The sequence below is a fragment of the Myotis myotis genome, unplaced genomic scaffold, assembly GCF_014108235.1.
Source record: "Myotis myotis isolate mMyoMyo1 unplaced genomic scaffold, mMyoMyo1.p scaffold_m19_p_1, whole genome shotgun sequence".
NCBI classification, from domain to species: domain Eukaryota; kingdom Metazoa; phylum Chordata; class Mammalia; order Chiroptera; family Vespertilionidae; genus Myotis; species Myotis myotis.
Genome location: NW_023416313.1, coordinates 100,543,540 through 100,559,262, shown reverse-complemented (window position 1 = coordinate 100,559,262; position 15,723 = coordinate 100,543,540). Strand labels below are relative to the sequence as shown.

The 15,723-nt window shown below is 40.9% G+C and overlaps 1 pseudogene; it reads left to right on the top strand.

Annotated features, from left to right (window-relative positions):
- The first annotated feature begins 2,179 nt into the window (after window positions 1–2,179).
- Window positions 2,180–15,723, top strand: part of LOC118667135 — a 103,207-nt pseudogene continuing 89,663 nt past the window's right edge.

Genomic DNA, 15,723 nt, shown 5'->3' with positions numbered 1-15,723 from the left:
CTCATTGGATTTTAAATAGTGCAGTACTTTTCCCTTAGTTTTTGTTTGTTTGTTTTTTACCTGTTAAGTTTTTTCTTTGAAATCCTTTATGGAACAGAATCTTAAAAAAAAAAAAAAAAAAAAAAATATATATATATATATATATATATATATATATATATATATATTTACCTTACAGGTTTTGTTTAGGAAGTATTTCTTTGTTCTTAGCTAACAAAACATGCTGCTGCAGTTTGTGTCTTCTTTTTTGAAATCTGCAGTGAGTTTTGTTTCTATTTTCATTTTTATTACTACAATTTATTTATAGATCTTGGTATTTAGAAGTGTGGTCTTTTTAAAACATATTTAAGCCAGTGCTTTCTAATGCTGGTTTTACTCTAGAATTTAACTAGGTAGGTGTTTTTTAAAAATATATTTTTATTTCAGAGAGGAATGGAGAGGGAGAGAATCATCAATGATGAAAGAGAATCATTGATTGGCTGCCTCCTGCATGCCCCTGACTGAGAGTTGAGCTAGCAACCTGGGCATGTGCTCTGACTGGGAATGGGACCAGGACCTACTAGTTCACAGGTCAACACTCAAACACTGAACCACGCTGGTGAGGCTAACTAAGTAGCTTTTAAAAATAATTTGCCCCCTGTACTCTATGTTAACTGAATACCTGTTTCATTTTTTTATAAAAGCTCTTCTTGGGCCCTAGCTGGTTTGGCTCAGTGGATAAAGTGCTGGCCCATGGACTGAAGGGCCCCAGATTCGATACTTTCAAGAACATGTGCCTCAGTTGCAGGATCAATCCCTAGCCCTCGTTAGGGTGCATGAGGCAAATGATTTTAAAAAGCTGCCTGTGTCTCTCTCACATCGATGTTTCTGCCTTTCCCCCTCCTTTCTATTCATTTTCTTAACTTTTTCCCCCCCTATACTCTTCTCCAACTGTTGTTGCTATGTCTCGATGGCTCCCTCTCCATCCTCTCCCCTCCTGCAGTAGATTCCTGTTTAACTGTAAGAATGTTTTTTAAATTATTTGGGAGAAATAATTAGCCTTCTCTTCTACATTTCTGACCTACATATTTATAGTAGGGCTTTTTGGTTTTTGTTAAAATGTCTTTTCTATCTACCCACCTTTGAGGAAATAATTATTTGTTTTTTGTTAGGTATTTTGAGCTTTTCTGAGGTGTATACTTCTCTCCACAGTATCCTCTCCTTCCCAGAGTAGCTTTCCATAGGGAAGCCTATTAAAATAAAGAATAATAGAGGCCCCAGATGAGCTCTTCCTAAGTCTCTCCTCCACCAGGAATGTCTCTGTGAGCACCCAGGTCCCTCTCCCTCCTTGCTTTTCTCTTTCCAAAGCAAATCTATCCCTGCTCTGGAGGGCATCCACTGCTGCTTCTTTATGGGGGTGGGGTGGGGGGGGGGCGGGGTAGGCCCTTGATCCATTCAGTCTCCCTTCTACTCTAACGTCACACTTTTTCTTTCTCCTTTGGCTCTTCCCCTTTAACATAAATATACTCACATTTTCTCAACTTAAGAACATCCTAAATTTGTATTTCCTTCTAACTACGACCACATCTCTCTTCTCAGCCAAAGGTTTGGGAAGAGAAGCCCTCAGTTGCTTTCCTCACCTTCTCTCTTCCTATTCACTTCTCCACCCAGTTGGATCATCAAAGGCATTTGTAGGTTTCCTGCCCTCCTGACCACATTTGAGTGTGTTTAGGGAATTCTGTTTGGAGCCCGAGGCTGGGAAAGGGGATAGAGGGGCTGCAGGGCAGGGAGGGCCAGCATTCTGACCCACTGCCTTCCCTGCCAGGTGGACACGTGGAGGGAACGCTGCCGTGATTGGTCCCTCGTAACCAGGTGACCACAGACTGTGTTCTGGTTGGCTGGGCCGGCCAGGAGCCCTGCCTTCAGTTGAGAAGCAGCTGTGGCAGGCGGTGGAGCTTCGGCTGTGCTCTCTTCTTGCAGTGGTTGTGATTCTCAGCAGTTGCCTGATCAGCACACCTTTTAAATACGTGAGACTGCTGGCTGTCCTCACAGACTAGTCAACTCCGTGGAGGCGGCAGCAGCTGACAGCTGGGCGGGGGCGGCGGGGGCCCCTGGGTTTGCCCTTTTGGGGGTTGGGCGGGGGGTGGTTAGGGGGACTGTTGAGTGAAGGCAGTGACAGCGGCGCGAGTAGAGGTTCCTCATGGGGAACAAACTCACCTGCTGCTGGAAGCCCAATGCCAGCCGCCGGTGGGGCAGGGACTCTAAGTCGGTGCATCCGGCTTCTGAGTCCTGTGACCATGACCGTGAGACGGGCCAAGCTGATGAGGATTTTGAGTTCTTGGATTTCATGTTCACCAAAGGCGTCCCTGTGCTGCGCCTCAGTGACCTGCAATTGCCCGAAGGTAAGGAGGTGGCAGGTGTTCGCTGATCTGTCACACCTCTGGGCTCTGCTGACCCCAGGATCCCTAGTCGGGCACCACCACCTCAGGCTCCTTGCCTGGGGCAGCCTTCTAAGACCTGGCTCTTCCTGGCGCCCCCATTCCTTATTTCCCCCCGCCCCCCGTCATGTCTGGCCAGTTTCTTTCCCTGTTCAGTACCCAAATACCCAGTTCTTTCTTCCATCCCCACTCAGCCTGAGACACTCCAGTTGGCCCTTCCTGTTCGTGGCTCTGTTTAGTGTCTCCTGGGACTCCAGGAAGAATTTGGGGTATATTCTCTCCTTTTTCTCAGTGAAAACGTTAACATCCCAACTTCCAAGGTTCCCTCCCATCTCCCTGTCCTTACCTAGCCTTTTGGTTCTTAGTGAAGGAAATCAGGTAGGGCCCAGTGATACCCTTGTTTCTATCTGTTAAGACAGTTGATACTCTGAACAGTTCCGCTGCAAAGATTTTAAGGGTTGTTATGTAAACTCAAAATCGATAACCGACATAGAACCTATATAGTGTTACTACATTGGCTGTTTTCAGTTGCCTGGATAGAAGCTATTTATTCCTTCCAACTAATAATTTGAACACAGAAGGAAATGGTGGGAGAGGGAACTCAAAATTTCTCGAATCATGTGAAGTGTTACTGCCAGTCCTACAGAGAATAGTTGCTTGTTTGTTTTTTTACTTATAGGAGAACCCAGGGAGTTCTGGTTACTTTGATATGTCCACGCTGACGCAAAATATCCGCAGTCTTACTTCAGTGACCTAACAGACTTCCCTGTCACATTGCTTGTTCTAAAGGAGCGTGGGTGCTTCACAAGGTGTTGGTCAAAAGTTTCTAAAGAGAACACTGAACATTTAAACTTTAATTGGTGACATAAAGTCTTGGGAGGTAAGATTCCAAATGGTGCACAAGAATGTCGGTTTGTCTCCATGGCTCCCTCTCCATCCTCTCCCCTCCTGCAGTAGATTCCTGTTTAAGTGCAGGAATGTTGAGGTGAAAGTTCTAAAGACCAGATGCCTGAAGCCTGGGGAGAGGGAGGGACATGAGTGGAGAAGAGGGAGAAGAGAGGAAATACTGGATAACAATGTAACTAATGAAGACTGTAGTGTGTGTGTTCTTTTTTAAGTACAAAAAGTACATTTACAAATATGTTAAATCCCCTTTGGCCCATTTTATTTTTAATTTAAATGGCAGAGATTATTTCATAGAGAAAACACATCACAGCTCTTATTCTATTTAAACTCTAGTTGAGCTTTTCATTCCTTTAAAAGTTAGAATAATTAAGCCTAGGGGTTCACCTGGATCTTGGCTATGTCTTTATAACTGAAAAGTACTCCCTGTTCAGTATATTAAAATAGTATGAGAAAACGAGCAAATTATGTGAATTAATGAATTGTACCTTAAACACAATGCAAGTGAGGACCGCGGAAACTTCTGTTCACTCTGTTTGGTGCTGTAAGGCAAGCCTCTGAGTGATTTTATAAACCAGGTAGTAGATGGGTGGTGTTGGATGAGAGACCAAAATAGGACCTTTATATAGTTCTTTAAAGATATACAACTGATTTCTAACTGTAAAGAAGGCCCATATACTCTCCCTCTATTGCGATGAAGAAACTGAGACTTAGAGATGTGAACGGATGTGTGACCAGCCGCTGAACAGGAGAGGCTGACATGCAGGGGATAGATGCGCCCAATTCAATTTGGTGATGCATCCAGCGCTCCTTAGAATGCAGCCTGTATGTTATAAACTCTCCACAAAGCGAGCCTATTTAACTTGCTCCAGTCTTGATTATTTCCATTTGAAATTATTGTATACTACTCAGAAGCAACAATTACCACTCCATCCCATGTGCATAAATTCATTATCAGAAATAAGAATAAAAGTAGAAGTCAGGAAACAGCATTAATTTACCAGGTTATTGAGCTGATATATTTTAAAGAGTTTGTTCTGAGGGGCTCTCATTGAAGGGACAGTGTTCTGGACATAGAAGGACGTTGCCAGAAGCTGGTAAGAGGGCAGGTCAAGTAACACGGTTAAGCATCCTATATAATAAAGAGGTAATATGCAAATTTCCCCTCACTCTGTCATGCCATCATAAGATGGCTGTGCCCACAGTGGAGGCGGGGTTCCTGTAATGAGCCATAATGGGCGATCAGCAGGGACCTGAGGCTGCATGGCGCCGGGACAGGGCGGGTTACCTCAGGCTGTGCCCCCGCCCGGCAGGGTTTGATGGGTGACCTCAGGCCACGCCTCCCCTGCCCTGGCACTGGACCGGGGGACCTGAGGGTGTAATGGGGAACCTGAGGTTGCGCCCCTCCACCTAGCAGGGCTTGACGAGGGCCCTGAGGCTGTGCCCCCCACCTGGCAGGGCTTGACAGGGGACCTGAGGCTACGCCCTCCGCCTGGTGGGGCTTAACGGGGGGGTGGGGGGGGGAGGTGGCCAGGTCTGGGTCTTGCATGATTTTGAGGTGCAAGCGGGTGGGTGGGGACTTGACTCTAGGTCCCATGGCATGCCCCAGACTCTGACAGGAGGGAGATTTTCATATACATTTACTAATTTTCTTTCATCTCTGACACTTCTATTATAGAGAAAGGGCAAATAGCAATATTAAAATATTTCCTCTAATTAATCCCCTTTTAATGTGCACAAATTTTGTGCACCGGGCTACTAGTAAACCTATAAGAATTCATGTTAAATCAGAAAAGTTGAAAAAATGGAGTTCATAAGTATAGAACTTACCTTTTTATGTTTAACATTATAGTTTGAGTTTCATTTCAATTCATTTTTAACTTTGGGGGGCATTCACTAAAGTGATATGAGAAATCTCAAATTCATCATTTTCCTATTAGTAAGTTTCCATAGAAACGTGCTGAGAATACCAAGTATCAAGTTCCAGCATACTGAAAGTTGCTTGTAATGTCTTTATTTCAGACAATTTTACATTAACTTCCCTGGAAACTAAGAAATACCTACTTGGGTGTAAAACATTTTGTCTTTTCTACAATGGAGAATTGAGTTGTTTGGTTAGTACACACAATCATACTTACTGGAATGATGCTCTGCCTTGTTCTTCTGAAACAGATGAACCTGATTTCTTTACGTCATTCCAAAGGGATATTCTTAAGAACCCTGGCACAGATCTCAGATAGACAGTGTTTCTAACATAACCGGTAGTAACACCAAAAAAAGCACTGGGGTCCTGCCATCAATTTAATTGTTACTCCTCAACCGTTCATGCAGCCTTTTATGTTCTGACCTATGAGCTCTGCTAATTTGCTGCGAAAGGTGCTGTCTCTCAATGATGCCTTTCTCCCTCTCCCCTGAGGCATGAGTAGGGAATTAATTGGCAACATGATCAGGAAAAACCTGCACAACAGAACTTTACTCTTTCCAGTAGCTATTTTAACCCTCTTTTTTTTTTTTGTGGGGGTGAATATTAATAAGTATTTGATGTACAAGGTTGGAAAATACAGTAAAGTTATTCACTTATGCTAAGAATACCCAGAAATTTTATTAATATTTTCGTGTTTATTATTCTTGAGTCTTTTGTATGTGTATAAACATAACAGTCTATTTTAGAAAAATGAGGGCACTCTTTATGTGCTGCGGTGCCACTCGGGGTTATAAAGAGAATAAGGGCATCAAGCTCCTGGACCTGTGCCTGGCCCCTGGGGAGCATCCAGGATGTTTCCATGCAGCTGTGGGAGCTCCCCTGCAGGCCTTCTAATAACTGATCCTGTACCTTCAAATGGTTGGAGCACCATTCAGTTACCCACTGTTATGAGGGGCCATCTTTCACCGTGAAGCCAGACACAATCCCATTGTAATGCTTTATTCTGGGGACACAGATTAAAATAGATGCATTGTATTTACCTCTAGAATTCAGATGGTATACTTCCTTATAACTTCATTAGGATGTCATTTGTAGTTAAGGTATTTTAAAGTTAAATGTTTTTATCCCTAATTAAAGTCATCATTGGTTTTTCACTGGACATAGCACTATCTCTTAGTGTTTTTGTGGGTTTTGTGTCTTTAATTCTGAATAACAGCTACTCCAAGATCAGGAAGCAGTGCAGATCTTAGATGATAAATCAAAAGATTACATTAGATAAAACCTTAGAAGGTATAAGAAAATTGGGAGAAACTTAATTGGTTTGGGTACACTGAATTAGTAGATATTTATTGGGCACCATTCCAGATGCAGGACAAACAATGACATTTAAGGACCCCCCCTCCCCCAACTCAGGTCTTTACATTCTAGGAGATCCTAGGGGCAGACAAGACATGAACAATCAAGAAAGTCAGGGTGGTTAAAGACAGCTGCTCTCTTTAAGTGACATTAAGCATTTCTAAAGGTGAGAGAGACCCAGTGAACATGTGGGGGTAGAGGCTTCCATGCAGAGTTCCTCAGGTGGGAATACAGAGTGCAGGCAGTAAGAGCAAACTCAGGGTGGCTGTAGCAGATTGAGAGGGATGCTGGGAGGAGGGCGATGGTGCATCAAGACCTTGTATGCCGAGTGGGCCTTGACAAAAGTATGCATTTTACTTGGGTTGTAATGATTTCCCTGCATATAACCCATTGGAGGATTACATGTAGGGAAATGACTCTAATTCTATAAAGAGAGCGAGAAGAACAGGAAGATAGAGATAGAGATGGAGATGGAGAGAGAGAGAGAGAGAGAGAGAGAGAGCGAGCGAGCTACTGTGAGAAGGGTAGAAGGAAGCAGGGAGTTCAGGAAGGAGGCTGGCATAGTAATTCACCTGAGAGTCAACAGTAACTTGAACAGAAACAAACGAACAAAAAAGGGCCTAAAAGTAGGCTGACTTAAAGAAATTAGGTAAATCTAAATGAAGTAGCAAATATGAAGAAGTCACAGAAAAAGAAATGCAGATTATCTTTGAAAGTGTCTTTACACACAAGAGAAATGCAAATAAATCTATCCTGTACTTTCTCTCCTATTGGGAGAAGATCCATAAACTTGACACTTAACTTTTTGGTAAGGCTGCAAAGAAACAGTTCCCTTCATAATTTGCTGAAGGAAATACAAAATGGCTCCACGCCCTGGAGGGATGTTGGCATAAATCGCACAGCAATGCAGATGGCATTAATCACGAAATCCTACTTTTCGGAATTTATGCTGAAGACGTACCCCACAAAGCGAAACCACATATCCACAAAGTTTATGTTGCATTATTTTCAAAAAGACAACTTATGTCCAGTAAGGGACTGTTTAAGTAAACTGGTACGTCCATGCAGTAGACTACTGTGGAGGCTGAGAAAATGATAAAATAGCTCTTTCCTGCTATGTGGTTTTCTTCAGGATAAGTTACATAAAAAAAAGGAAGGAGAGGACACCCAGTAATCTCACGTGACAGAAGCAGGGGAAGTATGTATTGCTTATTTTGAAAATATGTTGAGAGAAATTCGTGCTAATTGTGTGACTTTTATTTTTTCCCCTTTAATGGGCAGCCAAAGTACACATTTACATAAGGTGATATTAGGGTGATGAGTGGACATTTCATACACTTTCCAATGAAATGCTTAATGTTCGTATTTTGCTTTTGAATGAATTTGTGAAAGCTTTATTGTCATTTTTGGTGCTCTCTGTATAGTATATAAATTGCTCTTGGGTTTCATTTGATCCTTATGATGTTTTGAGTTTGGTAATACAGGAAATATATCTGTTTTGCTTGTGAGAAGACAGGCTCTGAGTGGTATAAATTGAGTTGTCCAAGGTTTGAAAAAATCAGGCTTTATAGAGCAGGAATGTAAATTCCAGATATATGGCACATAGGAATGGAATTTATAGAATGACACATCGTGGGATCAGCTTTGGAGATGCTATCTTATCTAACAAACTCCTTTTTTTAGTGTATTATAATTAAACTTTAGGGTTAAAACAGTAATGTTACATAATGTGAGATGAAATTGAGGTAAATTGCTACTCATAAATGTTCTCAAACACTGAGCAGAGCACTTTTTAAAAATACATAAAGGAAGAAAGGTATATTTCACTATGTGAAATGTCACATCTCAGTCACAGTCATTAAAACAGGTTGAGGATTAAAACCAGGCAATACTGAGATCCAAGGTGAGGCAGCTACAGAAGTGGTTTGGAAGCCACACTTCGGAAACTAGGAGCGAGGCTTGAGGAGCTGTAGAGTGGGGGACGCAGGACCCACTGTGTGCCCTTTGGTGAGGCAGCAGCTCAAGGTCTTGGGTAGGAGTCACCTGACACAGTGGGAATGTGGACTCAGAGAGATAAAGTCATTAGTTTATACGGTAATAGATGGACTCCTAATTTTGTGTTATGGGCCACAAAATAAAACAATGTATAGTGAATACAATGCATAGTGTAGTGGATAGAGCAGTTCAGTAAACGCAGGAGGCCTTAAGTAAGCAGGTGCCCAGCAGTGGGCCCAGCAACTGCTGCCATTTCTATTTAATTAGTATAAATGGAAATCATTGTCTTGCTGAGAAATGCTGCTTAAAACCATTATATATATATATATATATATATATATATATATATATATATATATATATATCTATCTATCTATCTATCTATCTATCTATCTATCATCTATCTATATATAACACAACACCACACCATTCTGCAGTATTTAGCAAAGAGTGGAAGGTATATATAAAATTATTTTAGGCCATAAACAGAAAAATTTTATGAAAGCTTCATGTAAATTGATAACATTAGGGCCCTATTGGGTACAATACACACAGTACATGCAAATGACAGGCAACTCACTGATGTGGAAATAACACTGTTAACTGTGGTCACACTGTGCACTCAAGGAAATGCCAGTTAGACTTGGTGAGGTTCCTGACCCACATAACCATGATCTTATTCAAAGCTTGGTAGCATTATCCACTAATATGCCCTCACCTGTTTTAGAAAGCCACTTAGTTTAATGTATTGAGCCATAAAAGCAACCTAACCTTTTGGTCTAGTCATTTTATTTTAAAGAGCTTTTCTAAGGAGATTTAAAAGGTTGTTATAAAACTCTATATATGTGGTGATTTTTTAGAACTATGTAAGTACTTAAACCCCAGCAGAGGTTGGCTATGTGAAGTATAGCCAACACTTTATAGGCAATTTTGTATCCATTAAACAGCAGATATGATGCAAGTTGAAAAAAATGGATCTTAAAATAGACTTAAATCTTTTAAAGAAAAGTACTGACTTTATAACCAGAGTTCACAGAGTGAAAATCAAGGTACTCCTTGATTCAGCAATTAAAGGATCTTCTCAGCACTTGTCTCGGTTCTGCTCTCCTGTTGATTTCTCCTGAAAAGGCTTCCTCCTCGTGCTGGCAAAGGGGAGTCCGCAGCTCCGGATTCTCTAAGGATCCAGGAGTTCAGCTCTGCCTTTCTCTTCCCGTTCTTGGGAGGTCCAGGCAGCTGTGATTGGCTGGCCAGCCCTGGGGCACCTGCCTGCCCTGGAACCCAGGTGTAGGGGAGGCAAAGTTTCAGCTGTTTGTTTGTTTGTTACTTGAGCTATTTTTGATTTTTTTCTGCATGTTGTCATTTCTTTTATTCCAGCATTCTTGATTTTTGTATTTAGAGCTATAGCAACACCTATTCCTTTGGGGCATGCGTGTGTGTGTGTGTGTGTGTGTGTGTGTGTGTGTGTGTTTGTAAGCCTTCTTCTTCTTTGTTTCAAGTACATATTTTCATGGGCTTCCCATTGAAAATTTTAATTAAACTTTATCACACCATTGGCATTGATAAAATTGTATGGCTGCTTATGCAAATATATGCTCTTATCTTTTTTATTCAAATGCAATATATTTGCTTTCTTTTTGGTAGGAAGTAGTCTTGAATTCTGTCAGAAGCCTGAGGTTAGAGGCTGCTGTGATAGTCTCAGCCTCCCACTTTGTGCACAACTGAATTCATTTATTTTCCAAGTAGCTAACATTGTCTTATTTTTCAAATTTGTGGGAAAAAACCTTTAAAATAACTTTGTGGATTTTTTTTACATTAAAATGTTGAATAGAATAGTTTCTGCAAAAGCAATTTAATAAACTGAAATGCAGTGAAGGAACATTTTTGAAGAACAAGGCAATTGGTGCAGTTATTTAAATTTCTAGTGCTGGCATTAGTATCAAAATGGATGGCTCGGATGCCTGTGAAACCAGGATGTCCCAAATTATGTTTGTGCAAGATGCTAACTGTATTACTTGGAGGGGAAAAAGGGTTCTAGGTATAAATTTGTGAAATGATGTGTTAGACATTACTCATTACTAGACTGATTAGTTCTTAACACGTCAATGTGCATTTTGATCTCTAAGAATCAGGGATATCATTTACTTTTATATGACTTCCAAATACCCTTTTAACAAATAGAACCATTATTATGCAATTTGGGAAATATTGCCATAACCATTACTCTCTCAGGATCTTGGTCCACTTTCTTACAAGATTGGTTAAGTGGTTTCAGATGATCATTACTAAGGAATATGATAGGGTTTTTTTTAAGTAATGACTTTATTATTCCACGTAGTGGCAAGCTTTTTGTTATTAAAATTTAGATATCTATTTGGTATTCTTGCCTAAATAGAAGATTATTCCATCTTGGTGCAAGTTGGACTGCAGGCACACCTACCCTTATATAGCTACAACAAATTGCATTTTTACAAGCAGCCCTATGATCAAGTCCAGAAAGTATTCTTATTGGAGCCCTCAAATTAATTGTGTGGCCTGGAAAGAAGAAGTGGAACTTTAACTTTGGAAACTGAGGGCAGAATTTAAAAATCACTTTGATGAAAGTATAAAAAGTCACTGTCATGACAGTGTTCCTGTAGACTAGAGCCTTGAGCTATTATACTGTCCTTTTAAATGTGCCATGATATGGAGCCCTAAGCAAGCCACAGCTAAGAAAATAAGTTCATGTTTTGAATGGAGTTAGAATTAGCCTAATGAGTAAAGAACATTTGCCAAAAACAGCTCACGTGATTTGGGCATATTTGATATATTAGCTGGTATCTGACACCAATTTGCCACAATGTAACTTGCTTCTTGGCACTGTTTCTGGAATCTATATATATAAAAGCCCAGTGACCAGAATGGCAGAATGACGGGAACCACTGGTTGCTTTGATGCACACTGTGGCTGCCAAACGGCCCGATTCGGGCCCCAATTGACCCCCACAACTCCTTCAGCCCCTCCCCCCCATCCCAATCAGGGGCGGAGCCGACAACTGCCCATGGCCCCTCCCCCCGGCCAGCTCCACCCCCAATTGGGGGCAGGGCCAACCAGCCAACCGCCCATGTCCCCTCCCGCCCACTGGCAGCCAACCTCCCAGGGCCGCTCCCCCCTGCTGGCCGCCCCCCCCCCCCCATAGGCCTCAATTGCCAGTCAGGCTGAGGGAACCCACTTGTGCATGAACTTGTGCACCGGGTCACTAGTATCAGCATAAATGAGAGTGACTGTGTTTCTAATTGACAAATAGAAGTGGGGAAGCATGTACACAATTCATAGACTACTTAGGTGCAAGTTAAAAAAAAGTCTTAGGCATAACTTGTATTTATTCCACATGCATAGAAAGATTCTACAATTTTAAATTTTCTCAGTAGAATTTTTATATTGTTGCTATGAGAAATGGCTCATCTTTCTGAATTCAAATGATGGACTCGGAGACAGAAGTATGGCGAAAATGAGACATTTAATAATTTGGCCTCCAGAGTTGGTGTCCTTTGTCATAGGTATACCTGATATGGGGAGCATAGGCTATTTATTTAATCCCTCCTCCAGTTCCTTATTGGCTGAGTACTATGGGGTCACCTGTTTCCTCATAGGTCACCTAGATCTTGCTGTCTCCCATTGGGCCTTTTACAATATTGGGCTGAAGCCTTTCTAGCTGCCTGCACCCCCCTGTCTAGTGGAGGGGGTTTCCACCATGATGCCTTAGGGGTTTCCACCATGATGCTGGCCCAGGTGCACAGTTCTTTGCTCCTCTTCCCTCCTCCCTACTTTCTGTTTGTCCTGGGAAATTCAGTAAATCCCATCAAAAGCCAATCATACTGGAGGTGGATCACAGAGGTTCATTTCTTACATCGCCTTGACTAAACTTGGCTTGTTACCATTACTTAAAAATTCTTCCCAACACCATTATAAGTGGTATAAATTGCTGTGTAGCTATTTTTAAATGATGTATTTTTCTATTTGGGCTTTAGGTTTAATCCCTTCTGACCATCCAGGGGCGTGTACAATTTTCCTGAAGAAATCTCAAGTGGATGGTAAGTCAAGACCGGATTTAAATGACAGGTTTTTATTTAAACAATTACAAGGATCAATTGTTTACATATGAGGATTGAATTTGTGATCTTACATAGTGCTCAAGCAAAGGATCCTGTCTCACATTAGAACTGGAAGCTATTCAAACTCTCTCGCCCTATGTAATGCTGTCAGGGTACATCAGAGGAACAGAGCCTTATGGGGTTCCCCAGAAGCCTAGCAGGAGCATGTGCAACTATGTCATTTTCCTGTGCCCTGTTTGTTTTAGGATAAGAACCAGAACTGTAGGATTTTAACGCTTCTGCTTGCCTGCGTATTTCCTTAACGTTACGTTCAGTCCCGTTTACTTAAAAAGGCACACGGATTGAGTCTTTCAGTTGATTGTGACAGTTGAAGTACAGGCGGGGAAGGGTCCATTTTATTTGAATCCATGCAGCTCAATAAAGAGTGGGGGTTCTAACATGCGTTTTCATGGCATGTGTGCATGACTGTCTGGAGCTGATCATTTTGCTTAGGAATGCTGCATTTCTCAGTTTCTTCCAGAGCCAGGGGCTGCTCACCTGTAGAGAGAGGGTGAGAGAGTAAAGGAAGTGCTATCCCATGCCCCTCTCCTCAGTCCTAAGGAATGTGTGCCTATGATGCCCCTCCCACGTTAAAGGAGGCAGAGTGGGAAACAGAGTTCAGCCCAAGACCCTCTTTGGAGCTTTTATTTTTCTTCAGATCTTTATTAGAGCAAAATGATTTTGTGTGTTGTACACTTGTTTACTTAGGTTAGCCGCATCATTTTAAAGTTTAAATTGGATAGGTTACTTTGCAGTTGAGTAGAGACGCATTTAATTTCTTAGTAAGATATTCTAGGTGGTTACCTAAGTGGTTCAGGATGCTTGCAGGTGCCTGGCCAGAAACTGGTTCTTAGAGCCCTCAACTGTTAGATCCTGGTGGTTCAGGTAAAGAGGGTGTCCACGTAGAATTGGAAACTACGACTGAGTAGTGGCTCAGAGGCACAAAAGATAAACATTTTTATTAGCTAAGTTTCTACCCTGGCCTAATTTACTTTGCCTTTTTCTTCTGGACATGACGGACTTTTATTTGTACCTAAAACAGAATATCCATTAGGTCAAAAGTGTAAAACTTAGTTTTAAGATACTGCTAATAGGACCCATCTTGCCAGGTGCTTTAAATTTTATATTTTGTTGGAAGTTATAAAAGAAATGGAATAAAATTTGGTCTTATTTTGTATGTTGGTAATCTTTCAGGTAATCAGTAACTTCTATTTTTCTGTGGCATTTGTATCAGTACTGATGGGTTAATTTTCTTTGATTCTTAGTGCGAGGAAAAAGAAAGAACAGTTGTTATTCCTACCATGTAAGTAAATAGTTGAAAAGTTACATAAGAAATTAGTAATTTGAATTAAAAATTGTCTGCCATGATTTTTAACAATATATAATGGAACCAATATCATTAGCATGGTAGATTTTCTAAATCACTTCTGTTATCTTCATGATTAAACTTCCATATTTAGGAAGGTTTTTGGCTTTAGTAATGCTCATTTTTAGGGCTTCTGACCTCTAAGTTAAATGTCAATAACATGGCTGTGGTATAAATATCTGCCTTAATTTTTGCCTTAAGTTTTAATCTTGATTTTTAGCAAAATGAACAATATAAAGCTAAGTCAATTTTCAGGGTTCTATCTTAGCTTATTGTCATGGCAGCTGAAAGCTTATCGTTCTCCCTCCAGTGTGGCCTTTTTTCCCCTCCCTCTGTCCTCCCAACAAGGATCATGGTTTTTATTAAATCAGAATCAGTGTTTACATTATTATGACTTTGTAAATATTTTTAATGCTGAGTCATATAGTTCTTTGGCTGTGCCTCTTTCTTGTATACCCTTCATTCTTTTTATTTTTATGTTTTTATTGATTTCAGAGAGGAAGGGAGAAGGAGGAAGAGATAGAAACATCAATGACGAGAGAGAATCATTGATCGGCTGCCTCCCGCACTCCCCACACTGGGGATTGAGCCCGCAACCCAGGCATGTGCCCTTGGCTGGAATCGAACCTGGGACCCTTCAGTCCGCAGGCTGACGCTTTATCCACTGAGCCAAGCCGTCTAGGGCTACCCTTCATTCTTTTGCTCAACAAATGTATATGAACTTTGAATGATTATGCCAGTGTTTATTAACATATAGTTCAGTTTCAAAATTTGAAAGAATATGCAGAAATGAATAATATTTCTTGTCAGTGCCTGTTTTCAAACTGATGACTGATCCGATCCAGGCACTGCTAAGAAAACTAAGCAATGGAATCGCAAATGTCAAGAATTAATTATTTTAGTCGATATTTGTGTGCCCTCAATTTGTGAACTGTTGCCAGTTTTGTGCTGTAAACTTTATCTTTTATGTCTCACCATTTTTTTCATAAAAAAAAGTCTAGTAGGACTTTAGGATAAGTTTTCTTTGTTCAAAGCATAGACTGACTTTTCCTATTATTTTGAATCAATTAAACCTGAAAAGGAGTGAAAATTGAGTTATCATCTGTAAAAATGTGTATTCCTTTTTGGGACCCCCTATATTACTGAAATTTGAGCACTGCTACACTCCTTCAGAATAATCCAAACCCCTCTTCCTCGTCAACATGATCTCCCGTAGCCAAAGGCAGCAAGTAGGCTGGTCTCTCTGAATTCAGAAATAACTGCTTTATATCTAACAATCTAGTAACTTGGCAGAGAAAGATGACTGTTGGACAAAAACTCTACGTTTATGCTGTATTAACATAATACCTAGTAAGTTTTCATTTTTATGTTGTGGAATTCATTTTTTTAGTGTATTCACTTCTTCTTTTCTATTTTTCTTTCCGAACATGCTGTGACATTTGTCACAGGCCTGTCAAAAATATTTTCCATGTACTGACCACATTTGTTCCATTTCTTACTGGAAGCCATCTCCCTAGCCTTTTGTTATCCTCCTCCAGTTTAGACTTGTTCTCCAAAGGCCTGCTCTGGGCCTGCTTTTATGCATATTTTTAAAAATATATATTTTATTGATTTTTTTACAGAGAGGAAGGG